Source organism: Cherax quadricarinatus, unplaced genomic scaffold (genome assembly GCF_038502225.1).
Source record: "Cherax quadricarinatus isolate ZL_2023a unplaced genomic scaffold, ASM3850222v1 Contig1, whole genome shotgun sequence".
In the NCBI taxonomy this organism is placed as follows: domain Eukaryota; kingdom Metazoa; phylum Arthropoda; class Malacostraca; order Decapoda; family Parastacidae; genus Cherax; species Cherax quadricarinatus.
Window position 1 is genome coordinate 513,862 of NW_027195027.1, and position 24,500 is coordinate 538,361.

The following is a 24,500-nucleotide window of genomic DNA, read 5'->3' on the forward strand; positions in this document are numbered from 1 at the left end:
TTGCATCTCCTGCTGAGTCTTTTGTTTTCCTAGGGAGTGATTTTCATGTGCAAGTTTGGTACTGATCCCTATAAGATTTTTCAAGTGTAAATTATCATGTATCTTACCAGCCTTTCAGGGAATATAAATCAAGGGACTTCAACCATTCCCAGTAATTTAGGTTCTTTATCATACTCATGTGTACCGTAAAAGTTCTTTGTACACTTTGCAGATCAGGAATTCCGCCTGCTTTGAAGGGTGCAGTTAGTGTATAGCAGTATTCCAGCCTAGGGAGAACAAGCAATTTGAAGAGAATCATCATGGGCTTGGTGTCCCTAGTTTTGAAGGTTCTCATTATCCATCCTATCATTTTTCTAGCAGATGCATTAGATACATTGTTGTGGTCTTTGAAGGTGAGATCCTCTGACATTATCACTCCCAGGTCCTAAACATTACTTTTTTGCTCTATTGTATGGTTAGAATTTGTTGTATACCCTGATAGTTTTAATTTCCTCAAGTTTTCTGCATCTAAGTAGTTGAAATTTCTCTTCAATGAACTTCATGTTGTTTTCTGCAGCCCATTTGAAGATTTGGTTGATGTCCACTTGGAGTCTTGCGGTGTCTTCGATGGAGGATACTGTCATGGTAATTCAGATGTCATCCGCTAAGGAAGACAGGGAGCTATGGCTTACATTTCTGTCTATATCAGATATGAGGATGAGGAATAGGATGGGAGCGAGTACTGTGCCTTGTGGAACAGAGCTTTTCACCGTAGCTGCATCAGACTTTCTGCTTACTATTACTCTTTGTGTTCTATTTGTTAGGAAGTTATAGATCCATCTACCAACTTTCTTATTTCTTTATCACGCATTTTGTGTGCTATTACACCATGGTCACACTTGTCGAAGTTTTTTGCAAAGTCTGTGTAATAAATAATTAATAAATAAATATAGGTGGGCTGGTGGCTAAAGCTCCCGCTTCACACATGGAGGACCCGGGTTCGATTCCCAGCGGGTGGAAACATTTCGACACGTTTCTTTACACCTGTTGTCCTGTTCACCTAGCAGCAAATAGGTACTTGGGTGTTAGTCGACTGGTGTGGGTCGCATCCTGGGGGACAAGATTAAGGACCACAATGGAAATAAGTTAGACAGTCCATGATGACTCACTGACTTTCTTGGGTTATCCTGGGTGGCTAACCCTCTGGGGTTAAAAATCCCAACGAAATCTTATCTTATCTTAAATGGTGTATAGTGTGGCAGCCCTCAGAATTTTAAACATTTATCATCCCTCCACTTTTTGTTTACTTTCTACACTTTAATACCAGTCACTAAGATAAGAATTTGTTGGAATTTTAACCCTGGAGGGTTAAAGTGAAATTAGCTGTTATTAGCCTTCTTGTAAGGGGTTTTACCTATTTTTCCCTTAAAGTTGCACCAAACTAGACGAATTTCACAGGATGCTCATCAAAATTGTCCCAATTTTGCAATAGTGTATTATCAAAAGCATCTTAGAACATCCTGTGTTAATCATTTGTAAACTGTATACAGCCTCTCCTCACATAGCGATGTACTCATTTACCAACCGCTCGGACTTAAGACGAACTTCTCAATCAGTATGCAAACTTAAGTAATGTATATTAGAGCTGATTTCCTCCATTCTGTTTATTACAGTATACAGTACACTACTGTATAAGCATTTAAAAATATACTAGAAATGTTATAAATGGTTTCAAAGGTGACATTAAAAAAATATCTAAAGATGGTTGACACAAACCCACTACCAGTATAGTATGCTCCTCGCTTAATGACCAATTCACTTACCAACCTACTCTTAGGAACGGAACCCCATCATTAAGTGAGGAGAGGCTGTATACATACACAGTAGGATGCATATCCTTTGGGGATATGTTCCTAGGACCTGATGTGGATACCAAAACCGCAGATGGTAACAAACCCTTTGTTTACAGTATTTCATCTTATAAGATGCTCTGATGCATTATACGCATCCCAGTTTTGAAGGTAAAAATCAGACCACGGCATCCTACTCCACAAACTTGACCATTACGGTATAAGAGGCCATGCACTTGCATATTTCAAATCTTACCTTACTAATAGGTATCATTATGTCACCATTAAAATCACAGCATCAACAACACAGCCACTTGATACTGGAGTTCCGCAGGGAAGTGTCCTTGGTCCCCTACTCTTCCTCATATACATCAATGATCTTCCAAACGTATCCCAACACCTGAACCCCATTCTCTTTGCTGACGACATCACTTATGTCATCTCTCACCCTAATCTTGCCACCCTCAACACCATTGTTAACGAGGAGCTGATAAAAATATCGACTTGAATGACAGCCAATAAACTTACGCTTAACACTGACAAAACCTACTATATTATGTTTGGTAGCAGAGCAGGAGTTGCACAAATTAACATTAAGATCGACAACACTCTAATTGCCAGACACAATGAGGGCAAATTCCTAGGCCTATACCTTGACAACAACCTGAATTTCAGCACCAATATCCAACACATAACCAAAAAAGTATCCAAAATGGTTGGGATCCTCTCCAATATACAATACTACGTGCAGCAAAATGCCCTTCTCACACTATACCACTCACTTATTTATCCATACCTCACCTATGCTATTTATGCTTGGGGATCAACTGCAGCAACACACCTAAAGTCAATAATAACCCAACAAAAAGCCGCAGTAAGAATCGCTAAATCCCATTCCTGGCAACACCCCCCCCACTCTTCATAGATCTAAACTTACTCCCTGTTCAGTACATCCACACTTACTACTGTGCAATCTACATCTACAGGACCTTAAATTCCAATATTAACCTTGACCTAAAATGCTTTCTTGATAGTTGTGACAGAACCCACAGGCATAACACCAGACACAAACATCTCTATGACATTCCCTGTGTCCGACTAAACCTTTACAAAAATTCAATGTATGTCAAAGGCCCTAAAATCTGGAACACCCTCCCTGAAAACTCTAGAACTGCAGACACATTCATCACCTTCAAAACTACCATTAGAAAACATCTTATCTCCCTGATACACCCCGTCAAGTAACTACACGAATACCACCTGGTGGTTCACACTTACACTCACCCATTTGACCATAAACAGAAATATCAATCTCAATCTTAAAATAATGAATCCTAACCAGTCATAAGTTGGCCTGTGATACTCCAATACTGAAACTATGTATTGTGCCAAAACAAAATCATTCACATTGCTAAACTCACAAACTAGTATTTAGTCACTTAGCCATAATACCAACTTACCTCATAATTTGTAATATTTTAAATTTAAGAATTAATGTAAGTCTGCCCGAAATGCCTAGCCATGCTAGGTGTTCTAGTGGTACACTCGGTAATTATTATTTTACTACATGTAAACCATACAATAACCAAATTCTGTAAACTCAGCATTGGAATCCTTATAGAGAATAAACTTTGAATTGAATTGAAAAAAAGTAATATTTACTCCACTGAAATCTCTGGAAATTTTACATGAAATATGGTTACGTTTGATTTATGGGTAGGTTAAAACACACGATAGGCCTAGTGCTCACCTAAACACCCCGATGATCTCTCAGTTTTAACTGGTGAAACAGTTGCTGGTGGCTGAGTTAGTGCTGTGTGCGCAACTCTTTATAGTGAGGGTCCCATTGTGCATACTGATGCGTCTTTGTCAATATCGGTATAAACAAAAATGACTCCTTCATCTGTTGTACCATACCATATGAACCATACCCCGGCCGGGATTGAACCCGCGGTCATAGAGTCTCAAAACTCCAGCCCGTCGCGTTAGCCACTAGACCAGCTAGCCACAATAAGATTCACCCAACTGGGTATATTTCTACACCATAGTGGCTAACGCGACGGGCTGGAGTTTTGAGACTCTATGACCGCGGGTTCAATCCCGGCCGGGGGTATGGTTTGTTTGCAATCGTGTCATTACGATTTCGTGAGTCGTGTTGACGGCAGTGAAGGGACTTGAGCTAGAGTTCGTCACGGCCACACTAGCTGGAGATTCGTCTGTAAAAACTTGCATTTGTGGTCACAGAGGTGCCTGTGCTAACCTTCCTATGGTGTAGAAATATACCTAGTTGGATAAATCTTATTGTGGCTAGCTGGTCTAGTGGCTAACGCGACGGGCTGGAGTTTTGAGACTCTTTGACCGCAGGTTCAATCCCGGCCGGGGTATGGTTTGTTTGCAATTGTGTCATTACGATTTCGTGAGTTACATACGAAATATGATTACCAATACGTACCTAGTAATAGTACTTGACTGAAGAAGCCTACTGTGTAGGCGAAACGTTTCATAATAAAGATACCTAACTGTTGCATATGTGTCTTACCTAACATTATTTAACTTATAAGTGCTAGGGTTATGGACACTCCCGAGCTTCAGAACCTTGTATTTATCTACATTGAACTGCATCTGCCACTTTTCTGACCAAGAGTAGAGTTTGTCTAAATCCTCCTGAAGTTCCCTAACATCTACGCTTGAATCAATTATCCTACCTATCTTCGTGTCATCGGCGAATTTGCTCATATCACTAGTAATTCCTTCATCAAGATCATTGATATATATTATAAACAACAACGGGCCCAAGACTGATCCCTGTGGAACGCCACTTGTTACTGATCCCCACTCAGATTTAACCCCATTTATGGACACTCTCTGCTTCCTGTCTGTGAGCCATGATTCGATCCACGATCAACATGTCGGTTCTCTGAACCATTCGTCTATCACCAGTCCTGTTATGCACATCACCTGTCCTGTTGGGTACATCACCAGTCCTGTTAGGTACATCACCAGTCCTGTTGGGTACATCACCAGTCCTGTTAGGTACATCACCAGTCCTGTTAGGTACATCACCAGTGCTATTAGGTACACCAGTGCTATTAGGTTCATCACCAGTCCTGTTAGGTTCATCACCAGTCCTGTTAGGTACATCACCAGTCCTGTTAGGTACATCACCAGTCCTGTTAGGTACATCACCAGTCCTGTTAGGTACATCACCAGTCCTGTTAGGTACATCACCAGTCCTGTTAGGTACATCACCAGTCCTGTTAGGTTCATCACCAGTCCTGTTAGGTTCATCACCAGTCCTGTTAGGTACATCACCAGTCCTGTTGGGTACATCACCAGTCCTGTTAGGTACATCACCAGTCCTGTTAGGTACATCACCAGTCCTGTTGGGTACATCACCAGTCCTGTTGGGTACCAGTATGACGTCAAAAGATGTCAACAGTTCGGTTTTACTTTACATAAGGATAGGTAGCAACACAACAGTTGATAGTTTGTTCTAATCAAATATATTTTTTAAAATTGTTCAGAGATGGAGCCCCATACCCCCATTATTTGGCTCCCATTTGAAAGTTAAGACACATGTGCAACATCTGGATATCTTTATTGTAGACGTTTCGCCATCCAGTGGCTTTATCAATACAAATTCTAGGACATAATAGGAAGACAGTAGAACTATATACAAAAGATGAGGTAATCAGTCCCTCCTCCACCACGATGCTGTGAACACTAACTCCAAGGCCGAGGGACTGATTACCTCATCTTTTGTATATAGTTCTACTGTCTTCCTATTATGTCCTAGAATCTGTATTGATAAAGCCACTGGATGGCGAAACGTCTACAATAAAGATATCCAGATGTTGCACATGTGTCTTAACTTTCAAATTGTCGGTATTTTATACCTTTCTTGCACAACATTTGGCTCTCATACCCACAAGGGGTATAGATACCCCCGGATAAGAATCCCAGCACTAGACTATCAATTGAGCTCTGAAGGATTGATCACTCAACCTGGTTGATGACGGTCAATAGATCATCAACCGAGTTCTTAACTCAAGATCAAGGTATGGAAGTGTGTAAAATTTTTTTTGTTCTCAAGATGTTCGGGCAAAACGTCGTTTTATTAAAGTCTTAAACTTTTTTGCATGGTATTTTGATACCTGGATCAAGAACCCTTCACTGGCATAAACACCCTGTCCCTCCCTTAGGGGAGGCGTAGAATGAGGGGAGATATTGAAGTGTATAAGTGGATGACGGGCATAAACAAGGGAGACATTAATAAAGTACTGAGGGTGTCGAACCAGGTAAGAACCAGGAATAATGGATTTAAGTTGGATAAATTTAGATTTAGAAAGGACATAGGTAAGTACTGGTTTTCTAACAGAGTTGTAGATGCGTGGAACAGTCTTCCCAGTGGGGTGATAGAGGCTAGGACCTTGTGTAGCTTTAAGAAGAGACTGGACAAATATATGAGTGGGAGGGGCTGGGTTTGATTGGTGTCACGGGGTACAGGAGTTATTTCTTGGCTAGCTTTAGGTAGATGTCGTTTTGATAAGGACCTGCCTCGTATGGGCCAGTAGGCCTTCTGCAGTGTTCCTACATTCTTATGTTCTTAAGAGGGAGAAGCTGGAGGTGATCCAGTCTGAATCAGAGACAATGGCAATTCACAATTGTTTTCATGGTTTTAGTAGTTCATAACGTACAACTTGTGATTAGTGGGCGCTCTTCCTCCCTTTAGAAGCCATGAATAATAATAATAATAATAATAATAATAATAATAATAATACAGTGGACCCCCGGTTTACGATCAGCTCCCAATGCGAGCAATTATGTAAGTGTATTTATGTAAGTGCGTTTGTACGTGTATGTTTGGGGGTCTGAAATGGACTAATCTACTTCACAATATTCCTTATGGGAACAAATTCGGTCAGTACTGGCACCTGAACATACTTCTGGAATGAAATATCGTAAACCGGGGGTCCACTGTATTAATCTTACTTCTACAAGTACATGTATAACATGCAGGTTTACTAACATCAGTGACATACAATATAGAAAGTCCCTTGTTATGCAGAGCATTTCGGGCAAATTAGGTCAGTTTGGTCCCCAGGATGCGACTCACGCCAGTCGACTAACACCCAGGTATCTGTTTACTACTAGGTGAACAGAGACAGCACGTGTCGTAAGGAAACACGGCCAGTTGTTTGCACCTGTACCCAAGATCGAACCATGAACCTCATTGTGTGACCTGAGTGCACGAGCAGTCTACCTGTGGGATAACCTTAGTTCCCCTTAAAATACACTTCTCTCCCGTAGCTTCATTGCTAGCACACTTGCCTCGCATATTGAGGTTCGATCCCTGGTATGGGTAGAAACAGAACGTGTTTCGGTAAGACACATATGCAACAGTTAGGTATCTTTATTATGAAACGTTTCGCCTACACAGTAGGCTTCTTCAGTCAAGTACAGAAAAGTTGATAGAAGCAGAAGATACTTGAAGACGATGTAATCAGTCCATCACCCTTAAAGTTTTGAGGTGGTCAGTCCCTCAGTGTGGAGAAGAGCATTGTTCCATAGTATGAAACAATATGGAGAAGAAGTGACAGGATGGAGCTTTTTATAGCGCCAAGAGGTGAGACGTAGGCCACTAGGAGAGGTAAGAACTCAGATGTTGAGAGGTCAGGTCCCTCTCAAATCCAGCTGCTCTCACTAGTGGAAGTTGTCGAAGTTGATTGCAGGTCTGTACCAAGATACCCTTGTGTTGCAGTGTCTGACAGATTGAACATTAAAATGGTATAAAATACCGACAGGTTGTAATAAAGTTGGTAGAATTACCGACAATATGTAAAGTAAAAGGACACAAGTGCAACTAATGTGACATTTATTGTGGCAACGTATCGCTCTCCAGGAGCTTTATCAAGCCATTACGCCATGGCTTGATAAAGCTCCTGGAGAGCGAAACGTTGCCACAATAAATCTCACATTAGTTGCACTTGTGTCCTTTTACTTTACATACCGAGAGGTTGTTAGGTAAGACACATATGCAACAGTTAGGTATCTTTATTATGAAACGTTTCGCCTACACAGTAGGCTTCTTCAGTCGAATACAGAAAGTAGGCAGGAACAGTAGAGATGTGAAGACGATGTAATCAGTCCATCACCCTTGAAGTCGAAGAATTTGAGGTTGTCAGTCCCTCAGCCTGGAGAAGTTCAGTTCCAAGCTGAGGGACTGACAACCTCAAATTCTACGACTTCAAGGGTGATGGACTGATTACATCGTCTTCACATCTCTACTGTTCCTGCCTACTTTCTGTATTCGACTGAAGAAGCCTACTGTGTAGGCGAAACGTTTCGGAATAAAGTTGTCTAACTGTTGCCTATGTGTCTTACCTACCAACCTGTCGGTATTGTATACCATTTTGATATTCGTATTCTGCATAACAAATGGATTTCTATGTAGTAGTATGTCATACCAGGCCTGTATACATTACCTGGAGTTTACCTGGAGAGGGTTTCGGGGGTCAACGCCCCCGCGGCCCGGTCTGAGACCAAGCTTCGTGGTGGATCAGGGTCTGATCAACCAGGCTGTTACTGCTGGCTGCACGCAAGCTAACGTACGAACCACAGCCCGGTTGGTCAGGCACTGACTTTAGGTGCCTGTCCAGTATATGTAGAAATAAAGATTATATATTATATATTATTATTAGAGGAATGTACGAGAGTATAATTATACCAACACTCTTATAGGGGTGTGAAGCATGGGAGGTGAATGTTGCAACAAGGAGAAGGCTGGAGGCAGTGGAGATGCACACGAAAATCACTCCCATGAAAGCAAAAGACTCGGCAGGAGATGCAACATTCCCTCAATGAAAAGCAGGGGCACCACAAGTACCTGAGGGACAACACAATAAGGGTCAGGGGCACAAGACTGTTCAACTGCCTCCAAGCATTCATAAGGGGGATTACCAACAGACTGCAGGCTGTCTTCAAGAAGGCACTGGACAGGCGCCTAAAATCAGTACCTGACCAGCCGGGCTGTGGTTCGTACACCAGTTTGCATGCAACCAGCAGTAACAGCCTGATTGATTAGACCCTGCTCCACCACGAGGCCTGGTCTCAGACTGAGCTGCGGGGGTGATGACCCCCGAAATTCTCTCCAGGTATACTCCAGGTATGAATATAATGCAGAGAATCCATAGTTTGGAGATTAGGAGGAGGTGTGGGATTACCAAAACTATTATCCAGAGGGCTGAGAAGGGGTTATTGAGGTGGTTTGGACATGTAGAGAGGATGGAATGAAATAAAATGACTTTGAGAGTGAATAAATCTGTAGTGGAGGGAAGGCAGGGTAGGGGTAGGCCTAGGAAAGCTGATAAATTAGACATATGTGCAACTTTTGGGTATCTTTATTGAGGAAACGTTTCGCCACACAGTGGCTTCATCAGTCCATACAGAGAAGAATCTTGAAGAACAGGAGGAGAATGAAGTAATCAGTCCCTCAACCTTGAGTCGATGTGGTCAGTCCAATTCTATTCAAGATTGATGGACTGACCACATCGACTCAAGGTTGAGGGACTGATTACCTCATTCTCCTCCTGTTCTTCAAGATTCTCCTATGTATGGACTGATGAAGCCACTGTGTGGCGAAACGTTTCCTCAATAAAGATACCCAAGAGTTGCACATGTGTCTAATTTATCAATATGTCGGATCTCTGAACCATTCATCTACCAGCCTAGGAAAGGTTGGGGGGAGGGGGTAAAGGAGGTTTTGTGTGTGAGGGGATTGGACTTCCAGCGAGCATGCGTAAGTATATTGCAGGTCTGTACCAAGATACCCTTGTGTTGCAGTGTCAGACAGAGTGAACATTAAAATGGTATAAAATACCGACAACCTGTCGGTATTTTATACCATTTTAATGTTCATGCGTAAGTATGTTAGTAGGAGTTAATGGAGGCAAATGGTTTTTAGGGTTTGACGTGCTGTTGGAGTGTGAGCAAAGTAACATGAAGGGATTCACGGAAACCGGCAGGCCGGACTTGAGTCCTGGAGGTGGGAAGTACAGTGTCTGCACTCTGAAGGAGGGGTGTTAATGTTGCAGTTTAAAAACTGTAGTGTAAAGCACCCTTCTGGCAAGACAGTGATGGAGTGAATGATGGTGAAAGTTTTTCATTTTCGGGTCACCCTGCCTTGGTGGGAGACGGCCGATGTGTTAAAATAAAAATAGTGACTGATGAAGAAAGCTTTTGTAACTTGTGAGTTCATTACCTTTGTACCTTGTTCAGCTATCAAAACTCTGGGGCCCAGTCCCTGGACCCATTATGCACCTCTGTAATATTTTGACTACCGCCCACAGGATGGGTATGGGGTAGGTAAGACACACAGGCAACAGTTAGGCAGCTTTATTCCGAAACGTTTCGCATACACAGTAGGCTTCTTCAGTCGAATACAGAAAGTAGGCAGGAACAGTGAGAACTGTTGGATCTGAGAGGGACCTGACCTCTCAGTGGCTACATTCTCACTACTACTACTATGCACCTCTCCTTCCGACAGTATTTAAGTCTCCGCACTGTCGCTTGATCTCCAGATAGTTCCTGACTATGGAACTGAACTTCTCCAGGCTGAGGGACTGACAACCTCAAATCTACGACTTCAAGGGTGATGGACTGATTACATCGTCTTCACATCTCTACTGTTCCTGCCTACTTTCTGTATTCGAGTGAAGAAACCTACTGTGTAGGCGAAACGTTTCGGAATAAAGCTGCCTAACTGTTGCCTATATGTCTTACCTACCAATCTGTCGGTATCGTATACCATTTTGATATTCATGGGTCTGGGGTGCATGATAAACATGTTAAACTAACTGATGAACAATGCATTGACCGTCATTTCGTATCAGGTTTACAGGGCTCCTGATAGTCGATACTGTATCGAACCCTCATGAACGGTCGAAGCAATCAGATCCCTTTGACTGTTCTTTACCTCCCCATCACGTCTCCCCGCAGACCTCCACACACACTTAGTAATGAACCTGTCCATCGGGTTCCTGATGAAGAGCTCTTGATCCAAGGAAATAAACCTATCCCAAGTACAGTTATAGAGGCCAGAACGTTGTGTAGCTTTAAAAATAGGTTGGATAAATACATGAGTGGATGTGAGTGGGTGTGAGTTGGACCTGATAGCTTGTGCTACCAGGACGGTTGCCGTGTTCCTCCCTTAAGTCAATGTGACCTGACCTGACTAGTTTGGGTGCATTGGCTTAAGCTGGTAGGAGACTTGGACCTGCCTCGCATGGGCCAGTAGGCCTGCTGCAGTGTTCCTTCGTTCTTATGTTCTTATGTTCTAATTTTCACGAACCAAATCTACTTCCCATTCCTCAGACTGACACGTATAAATCTATTTGTCGTGAATATTATTATTAATAATTTACAGGAGGAGGATAGGAATACACACGAGTAATGAACACGTATAATATATTTTAATATTTATAGCATATCTCTATCATCGGCACATTATTTGGGTAAAAACACCAATGGTTAATACAATTTTATACTTGTTATAGCGACGTTCACCCTTTGCGAAAGGCAGCCATGTGATTTAGCATATAAAACCACACTGAAAAGGCACGTTGCAGAAGCTTCTGTTGGGGCAACTTTTCGCTCCCTGTAGAGATTTATCAGGGGCGAAACGTTGTGGTAATAAAAGCTACAACGTGTGTTTTCTTTACTGCTGTTACCAGTAACTGTGTATCCAAAAACGCTCACCGGCTGCTGCTTATTTCGAGTCAGTAAGATTATTTTGACAACCATTATGACCTGGGAATTCCCTTGAGAAATCTTGTTCTAAGATGAAAATTCAAGAATTATGGTGGAAATTCTAGTATTTTTTTCATTTGCCTTCATTGTGGTGGAATTCACGAGCATTTACCCATGTGCAGAATTTTACTAAATGGATTTTAATGGGTATTTAAGGGTGAAAGTCGCAGAACACGTCACACGTATGGCTTGTTATGGTAAGAGGCTTAGGCACATGTCAGACCAGAAGGAAAAGTAGGAAGGGAGGAAGTAGGAAGAGGGTAATGGGTAATGGGGAGAGGAGAAAGGGAAGTAGGAAGAGGAGAAATGGAAGTAGTATGAAGAGAATGGGAAGTATGAAGACGGAAAGTGGGAACAGGGAAGAGGAAGAAAGAAAATGGAGAGGGGTGGGGGGTAAGGAGAGAGAAAAGGGGATCACAAAATGTTGCTTAGGATAAAAGACTTGAAAATGGTTCCTTAAAAAATCGATATATATATATATATATTTCAGGCTATGTACATGATTCTACCTCAGAGATGATTGTGTCTTCACCATCTGGCTGTACACTGGTTGTGTCTTCACCATCTGGCTGTACACTGGTTGTGTCTTCACCATCTGGCTGTACACTGGTTGTGTCTTCACCATCTGGCTGTACACTGGTTGTGTCTTCACCATCTGGCTGTACACTGGTTGTGTCTTCACCATCTGGCTGTACACTGGTTGTGTCTTCACCATCTGGCTGTACACTGGTTGTGTCCTCACCATCTGGCTGTACACTGGTTGTGTCTTCACCATCTGGCTGTACACTGGTTGTGTCTTCACCATCTGGCTGTACACTGGTTGTGTCCTCACCATCTGGCTGTACACTGGTTGTGTCCTCACCATCTGGCTGTACACTGGTTGTGTCTTCACCATCTGGCTGTACACTGGTTGTGTCTTCACCATCTGGTTGTACACTGGGTGTGTCTTCACCATCTGGCTGTACACTGGTTGTGTCCTCACCATCTGGCTGTACACTGGTTGCGTCTTCACCATCTGGCTGTACACTGGTTGTGTCTTCACCATCTGGCTGTACACTGGTTGTGTCTTCACCATCTGGCTGTACACTGGTTGTGTCTTCACCATCTGGCTGTACACTGGTTGTGTCTTCACCATCTGGCTGTACACTGGTTGTGTCTTCACCATCTGGCTGTACACTGGTTGTGTCTTCACCATCTGGCTGTACACTGGTTGTGTCTTCACCATCTGGCTGTACACTGGTTGTGTCCTCACCATCTGGCTGTACACTGGCTGTGTCTTCACCATCTGGCTGTACACTGGTTGTGTCTTCACCATCTGGCTGTACACTGGTTGTGTCCTCACCATCTGGCTGTACACTGGTTGTGTCCTCACCATCTGGCTGTACACTGGTTGTGTCCTCACCATCTGGCTGTACACTGGTTGTGTCCTCACCATCTGGCTGTACACTGGTTGTGTCCTCACCATCTGGCTGTACACTGGTTGTGTCCTCACCATCTGGCTGTACACTGGTTGTGTCCTCACCATCTGGCTGTACACTGGTTGTGTCCTCACCATCTGGCTGTACACTGGTTGTGTCCTCACCATCTGGCTGTACACTGGTTGTGTCTTCACCATCTGGCTGTACACTGGTTGTGTCTTCACCATCTGGCTGTACACTGGTTGTGTCTTCACCATCTGGCTGTACACTGGTTGTGTCCTCACCATCTGGCTGTACACTGGTTGTGTCCTCACCATCTGGCTGTACACTGGTTGTGTCCTCACCATCTGGCTGTACACTGGTTGTGTCTTCACCATCTGGCTGTACACTGGTTGTGTCTTCACCATCTGGCTGTACACTGGTTGTGTCTTCACCATCTGGTTGTACACTGGGTGTGTCTCACCATCTGGCTGTACACTCGTTGTGTCTTCACCATCTGGCTGTACACTGGTTGTGTCTTCACCATCTGGCTGTACACTGGTTGTGTCTTCACCATCTGGCTGTACACTGGTTGTGTCTTCACCATCTGGCTGTACACTGGTTGTGTCCTCACCATCTGGCTGTACACTGGTTGTGTCTTCACCATCTGGCTGTACACTGGTTGTGTCCTCACCATCTGGCTGTACACTGGTTGTGTCTTCACCATCTGGCTGTACACAGGTTATCGTGTCTCACCATCTGGCTGTACACAGGTTGTCGCGTCTCACCATCTGGCTGTACACAGGTTATGTCGTCTCACCATCTGGCTGTACACAGGTTATCGTGTCTCACCATCTGGCTGTACACAGGTTATACACATATCAGAGTGATGACACTGTTGTACCCAAACACACACACACACACACACACACACACACACACACACACACACACACACACACACACACACACACACAGATCTCTGCAATAATAAATGTAATCGTTCCTACGAACCATCGTAGATATTCGTGATATTAATCACACTGGTGCGTAATGGCGAGAAAATGTTATGATCCAGGTGTGTAAATATTGGAAGTCTAATACAGGGTGAGTCAACAATCTTATGAGAATGATTTTAGTCTTTGTCTGCCTCCGTCATGTCGTTCACTGGTAACTTTGTTTTTGTACTTCGAGGACACGTGCAAATCAATGCCTCGACCAGTTCGCCTCTTGTCATATTACTATGAAGCCTCGTGGAGTTCGATACCTTGATCAGTTCATTTTTTTTTTCTACGAAGCCTCGTGGAGTTCGATACCTCGGCCAGTTTGTTTTTCTTCTATGAAGCCTCGTGGAGTTCGATACCTCGACCAGTTAGTTTTTTTTCTTCTTCTACGAAGCCTCGTAGAGTTCGATACCTCAGCCATTTCGTTTCTTCTTGTCCTACTACTTCGAACCTTCGTTGAATTCGATGATTCAGTTGGTGTACTGGTCCCCTTCTGTTATCACTTCTGTATCTCTTAGAGTTTATAACAGCCAGTTCGTTTACTAGGTTTCGTGGCCCTTAATAAAAACAATAGTTATGGTTACTACCAGGTCTGGTGTCCAAGAGTCCTTGACCTGGTGACACCTTTTGCTTTGTGAGTACCTGTTTGATGTCTTGTACTATGAAGTGGTGTGTCTACTAAATCTGGGGGTGAGTCTTGCAGCTACGACCAAGTTGCTCTAGGCCTGGTGAAGTAACTAGCGACTTTGGTCGACTACTCGAGCACGTGGTGAGTTAATGCAAGATCTACTGAGTTTCTTTTGATGCTAAGAAAATACGGCATTACTTGCTGACTTACTGAAAAGCAAAGAAACTCACTAAAGAAGTCGAAGAGTTAACTATACAGTTGTCTAAAAGGCTTTAAAATTTATACCTCTCATGTTGAAAATCTACAGAATATGTACAACATAGCGGGTAAATACGAAAATTTGCATGATCCAAGTGAATTACCGGGTCAGGTCAGAGACCGTAGATCATTTAGTGTTGGTTCAGGACCCACTGGGAGAGTTTCAAGAGGTCTGTACATCATATCCAGACACTGCAAATAGACAGAGGTGAGGCAGACGAAGGTAAATAAACCTGACTGATACATTTTCTCGTCACACTTTGGAACCAGAGAAATGATGGAGTTTGTACATTGGCCGCTGATGGGCGCACACTGTTGCTCAGTGGAAGCGAACATGTAGCGTTTTACCCACATCTACGCCATCGTTGCTCCTCAAAAGATAAACTAATGTACATGTCTTGATCAATGGGTATCATACAACCTATGAAGTAGTGAGAGTGGGGAGGATAAACTGGTGCCATAATGTCATGAAATAATCTCTTCTTGGCAAATATCACAGACTGATGTTAAGGAATGTCCAAAATATGACACAGAATTATGATTATTCGTTAAAAAAGAGCATCGCTGAGACTCCAGAAGTGCGCGAGCCTCAAGTCAACATTGTGGCCGTAGAAGAGGAATTTTGGGTGTGCTGACGCGCAGTTTTGGAGACGATGGTGGATGCGATACCTTACATTAACTTTGAATCCTTCTCCTTATGTAAACGTACAATACTATATAGATAAAATTTACTGTAAATTTAACCTTAATCTCACTGGGCTTCATACTGTTCCCGGGAGCGTCGTAAGAAAGGATAAAAACCTGGTCATTTCTTGACCACAAATGGCCGCATTATCCATTTTTTTTAGGAGTAAACAATTTATGAAGGATTTTTACTCACGTTGAAAGCGATTATTTGATAATAATGCAATATTAGCGAAAAAAAATATTAACAAATATCACACAGAACACCGATGAATACGCAGTTTTACCATAGAGGGACACAGAAGAACTTTGGGACACGTCTTCGAGAGTGTGAATTTCCCCAAGAACAGCCACAGAAAGATGAATATTGATGAGTGAAATCTGATATCACTCTGAGAACAAGAGTCTAGATACAGGATTGTCATCATATGGTACACCAAGAACTAGACTTGGAAGTTTTTAATTAGAGATTGTGGGTGTGTTCTCTCCTGTAGTAGTGTTTTTATCATGGAAACTGGAAAAGGAAGTCTCCTGCTGCTGGTGTTAGTCATGCAATAACCCGCTCAGTGGAGCTTCTGGTCATGTGACCAAGGTCACCTGCTGGCTTACTGGTCCACCCAGCAAAAAACGAAAAAAATCACATCAGATGTGTTTTTCATGTTTCCTCACACCATGGAACAAGCAACACTTTCTCGTGTCTTCAAAGGAAACTTCCCACAATATAACTATGGAAGGCTGATAATATGTACAAATTGAAGTTTCTCAGTAGGAAATATATGCCGTCATCAGTAACGTAAAATATAGGTAATATGAAGTCGGAGAAGTGTTCAGAGAGAGATTTCTAGCTTCTCCATCTCCCTTGTCAGTTCCCAGTGGCAACCCTTTAAAAATAATGAAGTATTTAATGTTTTTTTAAAAACTTGTTGAATGATTTCGAGGGATATAATAGGGCAGTATTAAAGCCGTCTATTAAATATATTGATCTGTGTCGAGTCGTTGCTATAATCATCGCGATTATGAGAATCACAGCGCCGTTTGCTTCTGATGCTTGACAACTTTCAGCAGACAGATGAACGATGACTGTCTTGGTCCTCATCGTCTGAGTATAACTCTTACAGATAAACAGGAATACTACGGATCCTTCATCAATGCAACGTACATTGTAACATTGTACCCGGGATCACCTACGAATTGAGCTCGTGATATATGAGGGGATCGTTAAATACTGCGCAACACCACCTGCGTGGTCCCTGCCGGAGGCCCACTAGGAAACTCCCTTCTTGTTAACCAGCGCTGACAGCCTCTGCAGGTTGGTAGTGGTCTGGGGATCCCCGGGAGCCAGTGCCAGTGCCTCATCGTAGTGCTTCCGTGCCTCGTCCAGTTTGCCATTCAGGTGCAGAATGGCGCCCAGATTTCTGTGGCTCGACACATCCTGAAAGAAGAGAGAGAGAGAAATGTTTTATGGGGAGAGGAAATGTTGATAAAGATAGTGACCCCTTCGTGGGGGTGTGACTTCAGGCTGGTTATGGGTTCTTGACCCAAGGACTTGGAGCTGCCCTCTTCTCGGATCAAGCCTCTTTTCGTCCCATTAAGCAAACGTTAACTTTTTTCTTGAATATAACAAAATTAATATGAAAATTAATGATTTTGTAATAGTATTAGTAATAACAGTAAGAATAATAATAGTAATAGAAATAATAATAAAATAATTATTATCTTTATTTATCTAAACACAAAGCTAGTCTCTTGATCCAATGAACTGTCGCTACTCTCCACTTCCTTGGATCAAATATGAATACCTCCCATTCTACAGGCGCTGCTTGGCCCTTACGAGCTAAGCGTTTCCCAGTAAGATTAATACAAAAAGTTGGGGATCCTGACTTTTGGTCGCAGCTGGACAGCTCTCCTGTAGAAGGTCTCAGCGTGCTGGTTCCTGCCGGAGAGCCTGAGGGCGGTGGCAGCGTTGAAGGCAGCAGTGTGGTCAGTGGAGTCCAGCAGAGCTGCTCTCAGCCACGACCCTACCGCTTCCTCCACACGGTCCTGCTCAAGCAGTAGCTGACCTGTAGATGAAATGACAGGACTAGGCTAAAGTGATTCTCTCTCCAGATGCATGATAGAACTGATGAATTAGCTAAGTTATATGCTTTCTGAGAGGGAGTAGATAGCAGTCTTGGGTTGTCAGTTAACAGTCTGAGAACAGTAATACGAAAATAACCAGACTTATGGATGCCACTACCGCCCGGTTCCAGCTGGGATACAAGTATCTCTGGCAGGTTAAATCACCACCACCAGATGTTGACCAAACCAAATGCAAACTTTACCAGATAAGTAGGTGAATGGTTCAGAGAACCGACATGTTGATAAATTAGACACATGTGCAACTCTTGGGTATCTTTATTGAGGAAACGTTTCGCCACACAGTGGCTTCATCAGTCCATACGTAGGAGAAACTTGAAGAACAGGAGGAGAATGAGGTAATCAGTCCCTCAACCTTGAGTCGATGTGTTCAGTCCATCAATCTTGAATAGATAAACTATTGTCACACCTTGCGTCATTATGTACTCGACTGCGATAAAATTGATGAATTTAGAGACAATTCAGAAATGTTCAAGGTATGTCAAAGTATTTTAGACATAGTGGTATATTACAAACCTTTGTGGAATAATACCCTGGCCTTGCCCACTGTACATAAAGTATTACCGCTTTGTGTGTGTGTGTGTGTGTGTGTGTGTGTGTGTGTGTGTGTGTGTGACCTAATTAATGTTTGCATAAATAACTTATTACGATTGTAACCAGATATAAACATGTAAATAGTTCATTACCAGTGTAACTTGTTCAGGTGTCAAAAGTTTGTGGTACAGTCCCTGGACCCATTATGTACCTCTGTAATTCTGTCTCTGTCTGTCTGTCTCTCTCTCTCTCTCTCTCTCTCTGTCTGTGTCTGTCTCTGTCTCTGTCACTGTCTCTGTCTCTCTGTGTCTATGTCTCTGTCTCTGTCACTGTCTCTGTCTCTCTGTCTCTGTCTCTCTGTCTCTGTCTCTCTGTCTCTGTCTCTCTGTCTCTGTCTCTGTCTCTCTGTCTCTCTCTCTCTGTCTCTCTCTCTCTCTCTCTCTCTCTCTCTCTCTCTCTCTCTCTCTCTCTCTCTCTCTCTCTCTCTCTCTCTCTCTCTCTCTCACACACACACACACACACACACACACACACGTCAGGAAATTTGAGAAAGTACAAAGGTTTGCAACAAGACTGGTTCCAGAGCTAAGGGGAATGTCCTACGAAGAAAGGTTAAGGGAAATCGGACTGACGACACTGGAGGACAGGAAGGTCAGGGGAGACATATAAAATACTTCGTGGAATAGACAAGGTGGACAGAGACAGGATGTTCCAGATATGTGACACAGAAACAAGGGGCCACAATAGGAAGCTGAAGACTCAGACGAGTCACAGGGATATCAGGAAGTATTTCTTCAGTCATAGAGTTGTTAGGACGTGGAATAGCTTAGCAAGTGATGTAGTGGAGGCAGGAACCATACATAGCTTTAAAACGAGGTATGACAAAGCTCAGGAAGCAGAGAGAGAGAGGACCTAGTAGCGATCAGTGAAGAGGTGGGGCCAGGAACTGAGTCTCGACCCCTGCAACTACAATTAGGCGAGTACAGTTCCTAGCAACAGGTGGGAGAGACCTGCGCTTCTCAAGACGCTACCATACATTCAACGTTACAGTGATCAATTAGCATCATCAGTATTCATTCCTGGGACATAATTTAGCATACAATATACCCCATTTTCATGCTATTTTTTTTAGGGAATCGAACCCTGTCCGTCCACACACATCGCGTCACTTGGAACGCATCTGACCAAGAGAAAGGGGTGCCGCAGGGCTGTGCTAAGTCAGATATTATTCCCAATTTTAAGCAGTGATATTGTTTCTCCAGCTTCCGTCCAAAGAAACCTTACATATTCATCGTATGTTGATGATCGCACCTTGTGCTATGCCTCGCAATGTTCGATTGGGCAAATTCAAATTGGTTTTGGATCTGTCATGTGTAAAACGACTCGATGGAGTTCCAAATTATGGCGTCTCTGGCTTGTCGTTCTCTCCTCCGTCTCTCCCTTCTAGGAAGGTTCCTTGACGCTGGTGAGGGGCTCTTGATCTAGGGAATTGGATCTGTGCTCCGGTTCCCTGAATTGAGTCTGAATACCTTCCATCCCCCCCCCACAGGCGCTGTATAATCCTATGGGCTTAGCGCTCCATGATTATAATAATAAGCCTCCGTCTCGGAACGTAGCTGACACCTCCTCGCAGAAAATCCTCTTCCATGACGATTTCCCAAATATAAACAACTGTGAAGAGTGAAACACTTGTTGCGCAGGTGTCATTTTTCAACTTACCGGGTTTCTAAACCACTACGTCACATCAGTAATTCTGAGACACATCTTTAAAGTGTAAAACTTGAAGGACGTAGTGGATATTGGCGGCACAACACCTGCATCTGTTCCCACACAAAACCTGCATCTGTTCCCACACAACACTTGCATCTGTCCTCCACTACATCTGCATCGGTTCCCCCACAACACCTGCATCTGTCCTCCATAACACCTACATCTGTCCTCCACAACACCTGCATGTCCCTGCATGACCCCACACAACACCTGCATGTCCCCCACAACACCTGCATGTCCCCCACAACACCAGTATGACCGCCACAACACCAGTATCTCCCCCACAACACCAGCATGTCCCCCACAACACCAGCATGCCTCCCACAACACCAGCATGTCCCCCACAACACCAGCATGTCCCCCACAACACCAGCATGTCCCCCACAACACCAACGTGTCCCCCACAACACCAGCGTGTCCCCCACAACACCAGGGTGTCCCCCACAACAACGTGTCCCCCACAACACCAGCGTGTCCCCCACAACACCAACGTGTCCCCCACAACACCAGCATGTCCCCCCACAACACCAGGATGTCCCCCACAACACCAGCATGTCCCCCACAACACCAGCATGTCCCCCACAACACCAGGATGTCCCCCACAACACCAGCATGTCCCCCACAACACCAGCATGTCCCTCACAACACCAGGATGTCCCCCACAACACCAGCATTTCCCTCACAACACCAGCATGTCCCCCACAACACCAGCATGTCCCCCACAACACCAGGATGTCCCCCACAACACCAGCATGTCCCCCACAACACCAGCATTTCCCTCACAACACCAGCATGTCCCCCACAACACCAGCTTGTCCCCCACAACACCAGCATGTCCCCCACAACACCAGCATGTCCGCCACAACACCAGCATGTCCTCCACAACACCTGCATCTGTCCTCCACAACACCTGCATGTCCCCCACAACATCTGGATGCCTCCCACAACACCTGCATCTGTTCCCCCATAACACCTGCATCGGTTCCCCCACAACACCAACATGTCCCCCACAACACCAGCATGTCCCCAACAACACCAGCATGTCCCCCACAACACCAGCATGTCCCCCACAACACAAGCATGCCCCCTACAACACCAGTATGTCCCCCACAACACCAGCATGTCCCCCACAACACCAGCATGTCCCCACAACACCAGTATGTCCCCCACAACACCAGCATGTCCCACACAACACCAGTATGTCCCCCACAACACCAGCATGCCCCCCACAACACCAGCATGTCCCCCACAACACCAGCATGTCCCCCACAACACCAGCATGTCCCCCACAACACCAGCATGTTCCCCACAACACCAGCATGTCCCCCACAAAACCAGCATGTCCCCCACAACACCAGCATGTTCACCACAACACCAGCATGTTCCCCACAACACCAGCATGTCCCCCACAACACCAGCATGTCCCCCACAACGTCCCCCACAACACCAGCATGTCCCCCCACAACACCAGCATGTCCCCCACAACACCAGCATGTCCAACACAACACCAGCATGCCCAACACAACACCAGCATGCCCCCCACAACACAAGCATGTCCCCCACAACATCTGGATGCCTCCCACAACACCTGCATCTGTTCCCACATAACACCTGCATGTCCCCCACAACACCAGCATGTCCCCCACAACACCATGTCCCACACAACACCAGCATGTCCCCCACAACACCAGCATGTCCCTCACAACACCAGCATGTTCCCCCACAACACCAGCATGTCCCCCACAACACCAGCATGTCTCCCACAACACCAGCATGTCCCCCACAACACCAGCATGTCCCCCACAACACCAGCATATCCCCCACAACACCAGCATATCCCCCACAACACCAGCATGTCCCCCACAACACCAGCATGTCCCCCACAACACCAGCATGTCTCCCACAACACTAGCATGTCCCCCACACCACCAGCATGTCCCCCCCAACACCAGCATCTCCCCCACAAAACCAGCCTGTCCCCCACAACACCAGCATGTCCTCCCACAACACCAGCATGTCCCCCACAACACCAGCATGTCACCCACAACACAAGCATGTCCCCCCACAACACCAGCATGTCCGTCACAACACCAGCATGTCCCCCACAACACCAGCATGTCACCCACAACACAAGCATGTCCGCCACAACACTAGCATGTCCCCCACAACACCAGCATGTCCCCCACAACACCAGCATGTCCCCCACAACACCAGCATGTCCCCCACAACACCAGCATGTCCCCCACAACACCAGCATGTCCCCCCACAATACCAGCATGTCCCCCACAACACCAGCATGTCCCCCACAACACCAGCATGTCACCCACAACACAAGCATGTCCGCCACAACACTAGCATGTCCCCCACAACACTAGCATGTTCCCCACAACACCAGCATGTCCCCCCACAACACCAGGATGTCCCCCACAACACCAGCATGTCCCCCCACAACACCAGGATGTCCCCCACAACACCAGCATGTCCCCCACAACACCAGCATGTCCCCCACAACACCAGCATGTCCCCCACAACACCAGCATGTCCCCCCACAATACCAGCATGTCCCCCACAACACCAGCATGTCCCCCACAACACCAGCATGTCCCCCCACAATACCAGCATGTCACCCACAACACAAGCATGTCCGCCACAACACTAGCATGTCCCCCACAACACTAGCATGGACCCCACCACACCAGCATGTCCCCCCACACCACCAGGATGTCCCCCACAACACCAGCATGTCCCCCCACAACACCAGCATATCCCCCCATAACACTAGCATGTCTCCCACAACACCAGCATGTCCCACACAACACCAGCATGTTCCCCACAACACTAGCATGTCTCCCACAACACCAGCATGTCCCACACAACACCAGCATGTCCCCCACAACACCAGCATATCCCCCACAACACTAGCATGTCCCTCACAACACCAGCATGTCCCCCACAACACCAGCATGTCCCCCACAACACCAGCATGTCCCTCACAACACCAGCATGTCCCCCACAACACCAGCATGTCCCCCACAACACCAGCATGTCCCCCACAACACCAGCATGTCCCCCACAACACCAGCTTGTCCCCCACAACACCAGCATGTCCCCCACAACACTAGCATGTCCCTCACAACACCAGCATGTCTCCCACAACACCAGCATGTCCCCCACAACACCAGCATGTCCCCCCACAACACCAGCATGTCCCCCACAACACTAGCATGTCCCCCACAACACCAGCATGTCCCCCACAACACCAGCATGTCCCCCACAACACTAGCATGTCCCCCACAACACTAGCATGTCCCCCACAACACCAGCATGTCCCCCACAACACCAGCATGTCCCCCACAACACTAGCATGTCCCCCACAACACTAGCATGTCCCTCACAACACCAGCATGTCCCCCACAACACTAGCATGTCCCCCACAACACCAGCATGTCCCCCACAACACGAGCATGTCCCCCACAACACCAGCATGTCCCCCACAACACTAGCATGTCCCCCACAACACTAGCATGTCCCCCACAACACCAGCATGTCCCCCACAACACTAGCATGTCCCCCACAACACCAGCATGTCCCCCACAACACCAGCATGTCCCCCACAACACTAGCATGTCCCCCACAACACCAGCATGTCCCCCACAACACGAGCATGTCCCCCACAACACAAGCAGGTCCCCCACAACACCAGCATGTCCCCCACAACACTAGCATGTCCCCCACAACTCTAGCATGTCCCTCACAACACCAGCATGTCCCCCACAACACTAGCATGTCCCCCACAACACTAGCATGTCCCCCACAACACCCGCATGTCCCCCACACCCCCAGCATGTCCCCCCCCACACTAGCATGTCCCCCACAACACCAGCATGTCCCCCACAACACTAGCATGTCCCCCACAACACCAGCATGTCCCCCACAACACTAGCATGTCCCCCACAACACAAGCATGTCCCCCACAACACCCGCATGTCCCCCACAACACTAGCATGTCCCCCAAAACACCAGCATGTCCCCCACAACACCAGCATGTCCCCCACAACACTAGCATGTCCCCCACAACACCAGCATGTCCCTCACAACACTAGCATGTCCCCCACAACACTAGCATGTCCCTCACAACACCAGCATGTCCCCCACAACACCAGCATGTCCCCCACAACACCAGCATGTCCCCCACAACACTAGCATGTCCCCCACAACACCAGCATGTCCCTCACAACACTAGCATGTCCCCCACAACACTAGCATGTCCCTCACAACACCAGCATGTCCCCCACAACACTAGCATGTCCCCCACAACACCAGCATGTCCCCCACAACACTAGCATGTCCCCCACAACACTAGCATGTCCCTCACAACACTAGCATGTCCCCCACAACACTAGCATGTCCCTCACAACACCAGCATGTCCCCCACAACACTAGCATGTCCCTC

At 45.7% G+C, this 24,500-nt stretch overlaps 1 long non-coding RNA gene across 1 annotated transcript; it reads right to left on the reverse strand.

Moving 5' to 3' along the window:
• Positions 1-13,941: 13,941 nt before the first annotated feature.
• Positions 13,942-17,692, reverse strand: LOC138851122 (uncharacterized). The gene is made up of 2 exons (XR_011390996.1): positions 17,489-17,692; positions 13,942-17,039 (listed from the first exon to the last, which is right to left on the reverse strand). It is a non-coding gene; the product is annotated as an uncharacterized lncRNA (long non-coding RNA).
• Positions 17,693-24,500: the final 6,808 nt, after the last annotated feature.